This window comes from Myxine glutinosa, chromosome 2, assembly GCF_964187855.1.
Source record: "Myxine glutinosa chromosome 2, kmMyxGlut1.1, whole genome shotgun sequence".
NCBI lineage: Eukaryota > Metazoa > Chordata > Myxini > Myxiniformes > Myxinidae > Myxine > Myxine glutinosa.
Window position 1 is genome coordinate 32899664 of NC_136262.1, and position 7947 is coordinate 32907610.

General features: G+C 45.8%; 1 protein-coding gene and 1 long non-coding RNA gene across 3 annotated transcripts in view; one reads left to right on the forward strand and one right to left on the reverse strand.

The window, feature by feature from the left end:
• LOC144891017 (uncharacterized) overlaps positions 1-6037 on the reverse strand; it is a 49041-nt gene extending 43004 nt beyond the window's left edge. Inside the window, exon 1 of one of the 2 annotated variants that reach the window (XM_078773143.1) lies at positions 5946-6037. The gene's annotated coding sequence lies outside the window, so the exon portion shown is untranslated. The remainder of the gene's footprint in view (positions 1-5945) is intronic. The other variant, XM_078773145.1, reaches the window with a different exon arrangement.
• Positions 6038-6396: 359 nt separating this feature from the next.
• Positions 6397-7947, forward strand: part of LOC137422652 (uncharacterized) — a 1758619-nt gene continuing 1757068 nt past the window's right edge. The window contains exons 1-2 of the long non-coding RNA XR_013622652.1: positions 6397-6485; positions 6677-7885. This is a non-coding gene — a long non-coding RNA (uncharacterized LOC137422652). The remainder of the gene's footprint in view (positions 6486-6676; positions 7886-7947) is intronic.

Consider the following 7947-nt stretch of genomic DNA (forward strand, 5'->3'; position numbering starts at 1 on the left):
AAAAATGTCCCACATACCATTTTTATGCAAATTACTGCTGCCATTATCAAAAAAACGATTTTTGACATATCTCAGCCAATATTGCAGATAATTGAAAAATGAAGGTGTCTAGACCCATGTTTTGAAGGGCATAGATCATGATAGAACTATTCATAACATGATTACATGTGTCTATGGTATACTAGTATGCATATTAATGCTGTAATTACAAAATAATCAGTTTTACAAATGATAAGGATACGTTAATACTGCAGATAACTTAACATGGTACATAAGGGGTCTAAACCCAGGTATTTTCAAGGTTAAATGTCAACAAGATGCTCCTGAGTCTTGCATAGGGGCGGGACATTGGCAGTAACATTGGTACCACTCAACTTTTCTTCCCACCATTGACTTTGTATTGCGAGAGATTTTCACTTGCTTATTTAAAGGTTTCTCACCCAGCCCACGTAAAATCTACCAACTCCTGCTGTTAACTCCCAAACATATTTTTTTATGTTATCCAATCACAGTGCAGAAATGACAGACTAGAGATCCAAATTAGTGCTGCTATAGCTGCCATTTTACATTTCCATCCATGTAACATGCGCGCTCGCGCGCTCGTATCAATTGGTAATGTCGCGCGCTCGTATCAATTGGTAACGTTGATGTTATTGAATACCTCAGTTGAAAGTTCAGTCTTCCATTCCATCTGTGTGTTGTTCTTGGTATTCATCCTCCAATCTAGCCAGGTAAGATGCTAACTATAATGTTACTCACACTCTTGACTTCAGTTTCTGCATGAAATCATAAACAGGCAGAATAACAGCTGAGCCAGCTAGCACCATGTTAGCTAACGTTAAAGCTAGCCTCATCTATGTACAGTATGTTCCTAATGTCGGTGTAACTTAAACTTTTGTTAATGCCAAACATGAGACATATCTGTTGACTTCTGTATATGAATTGAACCAGAAAGAGGCACGACAGCTGAGCTAGCTACAGTAACTTAGCACAATGTTTCATTGGCCTAGATAGCTAACGTTAGTGTGGAAGAATTTAGATGTTTTAGCTATTAGCACTTTTGATGCCACTAAACATGGTTTAGTCAGCTAAAAAGTACCCTAGTGTAGAACATGACTCAGAACCTCTGTTACCTCACTGAAAACTCAGAGCCTCCTTTCACAGGCACTTTTAACATCATTCGTGATTTCTTATTTGTCATTTAACAGTGATGGTAGACATCGACAGCAAGCATGCCCAAAAGAAAACGGAGTGTAGAACCTGCAGCCCAAAGCTCTCCTCCTACATGCATCCTTCATGTACCATCCATGTCTGATCATGGGGATTTCACGCCCCTCCGTAAAATTAAAGGATCTGCTTCAGAAAAACTGCAACTGCTTCAAAAGATCCGGGATAGACGTCTCAACCAACCGCATGACTCCCCATGTCGTATGCAATCAGTATGTGATCAGATCCCGGCAACTCTTCCTGATGACCTAGAAAGAGTAGGATATCACAGCAAGTGTTATAAGCACTTTGTCCGCCACTTTCATCGTCTGGGAGATGATACAGAACCAGGGCCATCAACCTCATCATGGCATCACTCTCCTCGTAAACCAGGAGGTTCTGCTGAACCCATCTTCCCGCCAGAGTGTATATTTTGTGAGAAAGTTGAGACCAAAGATGCTCATCGCAATACTGAGAGGCCTACAACCTTCCCATCCTTTAAAAACAAAGAAAATGCATGGGAGCAAATCGAAACACGGGCTGAGAAAATGGGTCTCTATCGACTCCATCGAAAGGTGAAAAACAAAGACCTCTTTGCATGTGAGGCCAAACACCATCCGTCATGTTTTAAAGCTTTCCGCACAGCATTCTACAACTATGAGCGTGCGATTCACAGAGCCGAAGCACCAAAGGAGCAGGCTTGCATGTCAGCCGCCCATGAAAAGGCATTCAACTCAGTACTGGAACACATTCAAACCCAGGTCATCCAGCAGAATAAAGTTCTACAGCTTTCTTCCTTGCGCTTGCTCTATGTCGAGGAACTGAAACTGAATGGATATGAGAACTCAAATTATCGGTCAGAGAAACTACTGAAACGCCTACAGAATGACCCAATCAAGGAGCATATCCACTTCACGAAGGTTGATCATGACAAATGTGATGTTATTTCTTTCTGGCTTGTGCACAGCTCAAACATAACAGTTTCCAATGCTCTCGCACGAGCATTCACACTCGGAAGCACAAACAAGAACCAAAATGTTGCCCTCCAACTTCGCCAGGGTATTCTACAGGCTTTCAGAGAGTGTAAAGACCAACCATGGCCACCAACAGCTGAAGACATAGAGCTCAATCCTGAAGACATCCTACCTCCAGACCTTGTCCGCTTTCTCAGCGTGCTAATGACTGGCAAGGAGGGCATCGAGACAGAAAAGGTGAAGCGTCTGGTCTTCTCCATTGGACAAGATCTGTGCCGTGCAGTGTCAGATGGAAAATGGAAGTTACCAAAGCACATTCTCCTCTGTGTGACTGTAAGGCACCTGTTCCGAAGCAAACAGCTCACCACAATACTACACAGGCTTGGACACTCTGAGAGCTACGATTTCGCCTTGGAGTTTCGCCTTCAGCGGAGAAGACTGCACCAGTGCCTTCAAAGGGAAGGGAAAAGTCGGGCCCTTGAAAAAGCTGGAGAAGAATCCCAGGTTTCACAGGGCATTCGGTGAACTGGGTGACAACTGGGATGCCAACCCTGAGGTGGAGAGGCAGTTAGAAAAATTCACCTGTGTGATGTACGGCCAGAGTCGCGAGTCATCAGTGGACATTGTCCGTGCCAAGCTGCTACGAAAAATGGTGGGAGAGGACAAGACCCTCACATCCAAGTCCAAGGTTGATCTGGCTCGCCTTCCTCCATGCCAGTCTGCCCTGAAGCCGCACATCCAGCGTGTGAACCACCGCGTAGCATTGTACAAAAGAGCCGATCAACCTATCATCGAAAAGCCAAAACCTTATGAGGAGCAAGGATGGATAAGGACTGATGAAGGACTGTTGAAACCAATGTGGTCCAGTGGTCCCATCCTACCAACCTCACTGGTGGATCTTCTGAACACAGGAGAGCACGAAGAGGAGGAGGAAGAGGAAGGAGAAGAAGAGTTTGACTCTGACGATTTCGATGAAAATGATGATGACTGACTCAGTGTAGAATCACTAATGCTAATGATGTTTATCTAAAACAAGCAAGAGAAGAGTGGTCACATTGAGTGCTAGGACTATTTTGACAGTTGTAATATTTAGAAAAATAAAACTTTGTGTTAACGTCTGTGTAGACGGACCTTAATATGAGTCTATTATTTCGTAAAACTGTGATTATTTTGTAAATAAAGCACTAATTAGCATACTAGTATACCATAGACACATGTAATCATGTTATGAATAGTTCTATCATGATCTATGCCCTTCAAAACATGGGTCTAGACACCTTCATTTTTCAATTATCTGCAATATTGGCTGAGATATGTCAAAAATCGTTTTTTTGATAATGGCAGCAGTAATTTGCATAAAAATGGTATGTGGGACATTTTTTCAGCTTGGGGCCATAGCTAGTCATTTTCTACACATTTTTTCCAATCTAGAAACACTGATTAGAAGTATATCTCCGGGGGGTGCAGGGGGACCTAGTCTTCCTACTAGACTAATTAGCTAGCTACACAATACCGAAAATTCGGTGAAAAATGAAATAAATAAATAATAATAATAATAATTAAAAATGAAAAATCGAGCTCCGTGGGGCTGGCCACAAGACATTGGCCGAACCAAATATCGAAACCCCTGTCAGATTCCACCAAACCCCTCGGAGAAGATGTAGCTTGAACTCTATTACCCCCTAAAAATACATTTTTCGGGCGTGGCTCCGCCCACAATGGGCGCAATACGCCCACTCTAGGCAGGACACAACTAGATCATGATATCAACCTCCCATCCAAGTTTCATCAAGATCGGATGATATCATCGGGTAGTTATGCTGCGGACAGGCAGACACACAGACACACACACACAGACAGGCGCACACACATGACGAATACAGTGGTCACTTGATAACTCGTGAACCAATAACATGACTCCCCCTGCCGCTCCAGTACTCAGCATGTGTGGTAGGAGGACAAATAGACAAAGGAAGGGTTATTGTGTCTCCGTGTTGATAGGAAAAGTACACAAACATAGGATTATTGTTTATCCGTGTCAATTGTCTGAATATTGTACCGAGACAGACGGACAGTCATTGTATTTAGCCGTATGATTAAAAATAAGGAAGATAGCGGGAACGTTTGGACTGATCTAGTTAATTGGCACCTCGGCCTTTTCCATTTTGTTGGCGCCATGACATGCACTAACGGGAGGCATGTTCTCGCCAATGGATCACGTGATAATTGTGGGTCGAGCTGATCTGCGTTGTCGCTTCATGTCGAGATCAAGGCCCGAGTTGGGCAGGGGGGGGGGGGGGGGGGCGCATGTTGTGCTTCCAGATGTGGTGATCAGTGTCGGCGGTATTGCAGCTGCAGCGGTGTTTATTCGCTTTGTTTACGTGTTGATGCTCAATAGCGATGTCCCTCCAGTGTCCCTCCGTGTTCTGTCCTGTCTTCAACACTCTTCCTTCTTTTTATCAATCACCTTCTTTCTACAAACAACGAAATGCACTCGTATGTTGATGACTCGACATCACATTCGTCCATGTTTTTCCCATCTGCCCATCTTCCCTCACACAAACGACACCTCGTTTCATCACTCCCACCTCTTTAAATTCAGATTTGGACAAGATTTCCCAGTGGGACAAATACAATCAGGTGAAGTTTAATGCTTCTAAAACTCAATTTCTTCCCATCTCACCAATTTCTTCCCATTTCTCAATGGAATACTGCTCTCCGCTCTGGGCTGGTGCTCCTGCCTCACACCTAGCCCGTCTTCACGCTGTTGAAACCAAAGCTTTCAGAATCATTGGAATCTCCCGCGATGAAGCTAACTCCAAGGGCCTTTCACTCACTCACCGCAGGCAGGTTGGTGGTCTTTCCGTCTTCGACCTACTCCTCTCCGGCCTTGCTCCTCCAGCTCTCTCTGGGCTCTGTCCCCCAAATATTCCTTCAGGTCGCACAAGATCTGCCGACAACCCTCTTTCGTGAAACTGCCAAAATCAAGACTCTCTGCTCACCTTCACTCCTTCATTCCTCTTTTCTCCCGCCTCTGGAACAAACTCCCTCACTCTCTTCAATCCCACTCCTCCCTCCAGGTCTTTAAAACAGCTGTTCACCACCATCTCTTATCTTCCCCCATCCAAAACCTTGATCTTTTCTACCCCCGCTAATTTCACCCCAGATACACTTTTTTGAAATACCAACTTCTTTCCTGGAAGTCCTTGGTGTCCTTGTGTTTTATACTTCTCCCCCCCCCCCCCTTCCCACGCCTCCTCCCCCAAAGCCCTCTCCCTCCCACACATCTCCCGATGTCCCTGCTCTCAAATGTTGTGTTTGTGTGCTTCCCCTTCTCTCCCCATCTTGTCTACCGCTCCCTCTTTTTATATATTTTGTTTGTCTGTTTGATTTGTTTGTGTGATAAATGCTCTTTGACGAGCTCTTTTACTCTTTCACGAGCCTCGATTCTGTATACAAAAAAATTAAAATTAAAAATAAAACCGCCCTCCCTCATCACTTCTCCAGCCTGCACAGGGTGCTAAGATAATACTATTTTTTATGGGGCCTAAACTCCACCACAGGTGTACGAGTCGTGGATATATTACGTTTTATAGATCTGATACAACAAGATCCGACGAAAAGCTCCGTGAATTGCCGATCACGGTCCATTTTACGTACAACGCAGAAATAAAACACTTGTACAGCACAGCACACCTGGATAGCACACCTGGATATCAATGGTGACTCCTGTCCACATCTCCACAACATAAAAAGCATACTCACCTCAAATGAAGGATCTGCTGATCGTGCCGACTCCTCCCTAAGGTCCCGCCGACCAATCACGTTACCCTCGATCGTGCCGACTCCTCCCTAAGGTCCCGCCGACCGATCACTTTCCCCCTCGATCGTGCCGACTCCTCCCTAAGGTCCCGCCGACCAATCACGTTACCCTCGATCATGCCGACTCCTCCCGAAGGTCCAGCCGACCAATCACTTTCCCGCTCGATCATGCCGATTCCTCCCTAAGGTCCTGCCGACCAATCACGTTACCCTCGATCGTGCCGACTCCTCCCGAAGGTCCCGCCGACCAATCACGTTCCCCCTCTATCGTGCCGACTCCTCCCTAAGGTCCCGCCGACCGATCACTTTCCCCCTCGATCGTGCCGACTCCTCCCGAAGTCCAGCCGACCAATCACTTTCCCGCTCGATCATGCCGACTCCTCCCGAAGGTCCAGCCGACCAATGCTGATAAACCTTCAGTTCTTTTCAGAATGTTGAATGTATGTTTCAGGGAAATGGACGTGAGTTCTCTAATCGAAGAAGGTATTTAATTGGCACATGAAATGGATTTATTGATTATTGTTTATTTATTTATTGCACATATGGGAAGATGAATTCCTTGTTTTCCATGACAACACACATCAGTTTATGGTAAAGTAGGTGATAGGTATCCTGTGATATCCTGGTGTGTAATATTGTGCTAACTTTTACCTTTTTTCGTTTTCACTTTTCAGAGCTGTTTACGTCCCGCGATCACAACAACAACAACAACACCAACAACAACAACAACACCTGCACGATTAGTAAAGTGAATGACCATTATTTTATGAAGACGGAAAACAAAGGTGTACCGGTAACTGTTTACTTCTAAATGTACTGACAGGATGTTGCCAGAGTTCGAATTGTCATTAAACCTACTACCAGGTCAAAGTTGTGGAACCGATTTTCATTACATACTGTACTTGATTTAATTTGGAATAAAGTGATTTCCTTAGTCTTTGTGGATGTCAACACCTTAATTAATATGAATCCGCATTGCGTAGAGTGAGAGCTTCGTCGACAATGGTCAGCCGATCGAGTACGCAAGCCCTCGCAAACATATTGTTGCGGAGATGAGGACTGTATTTTTTTGATTGTGTGCTGTATTATTATTATTATTGTTTATTCTGCGCCCCCCTACCTCCGGAGCTGTGTAAAGGTGAAAGGGCATCCCATAATTAGTCCACAAGCATACACGTCAGCCAAATAATAGAATACCCCTGTTTGATAGTTATCTCTTATTCTGTGTTTTAGAGTAAGGCTGTGTCTCCCATTAATTGAAGTACTCTTCCATTGCACAGTGAAAGAGAATAGATCCCCTTTCATTCCCATCCCCAAATCTCCATTTCCTTCACATCCCCTTTCGTCATATGCCGAGCCTCGATTGCCAATTACCTCCCTCGAAAACCGCCATTGACCACGAGGCAGGGTCGGAGGAAGAAAGGCGTGTCTCCACCTCGTCATAGAGGGGAGGAGTGAGCCAGCCCCACTTGACACAACCAGGGCCGAGGGTGAGCACACGCGAACTGGGCCGATGTCCTGAAGGCCGCGGCTTGATCGCTGGAGGCGCTATAAAGGCGCGCGCGCAAGAAGCGTTGAGTGAGTCAGAGGGAGTCAGAGTTGGTCGTCAGTGGAGGGTCAGTGGTTGCGTTGGTTGCGGGGAGAAGTCGGTGGTGAGAAGTGGTGGCGTCGAGTGGTCAGTGGTTACGTTGGTTGCGTTGAGTTGTCGGTGGTGGGAGACACCAGGGCCAAAGAGGAGAGAAGGTTCAAGGTCAATTACCAGCAGTTGCGCCAGAGACCGGCAGACGCGCCTGAGGTGAGCCAGAGAAGCAGCTTTGGCTCCACAAGCAGCGTTGACTCCACCAGGCAGCTTCAACCCGTTACCCCGCAGGGACCAGATAGCGGTGGCATCGGTGGCCGTCGAGGTCCAGCCGACGTCCCGTACGGGATCAAGCCCGAACCATCT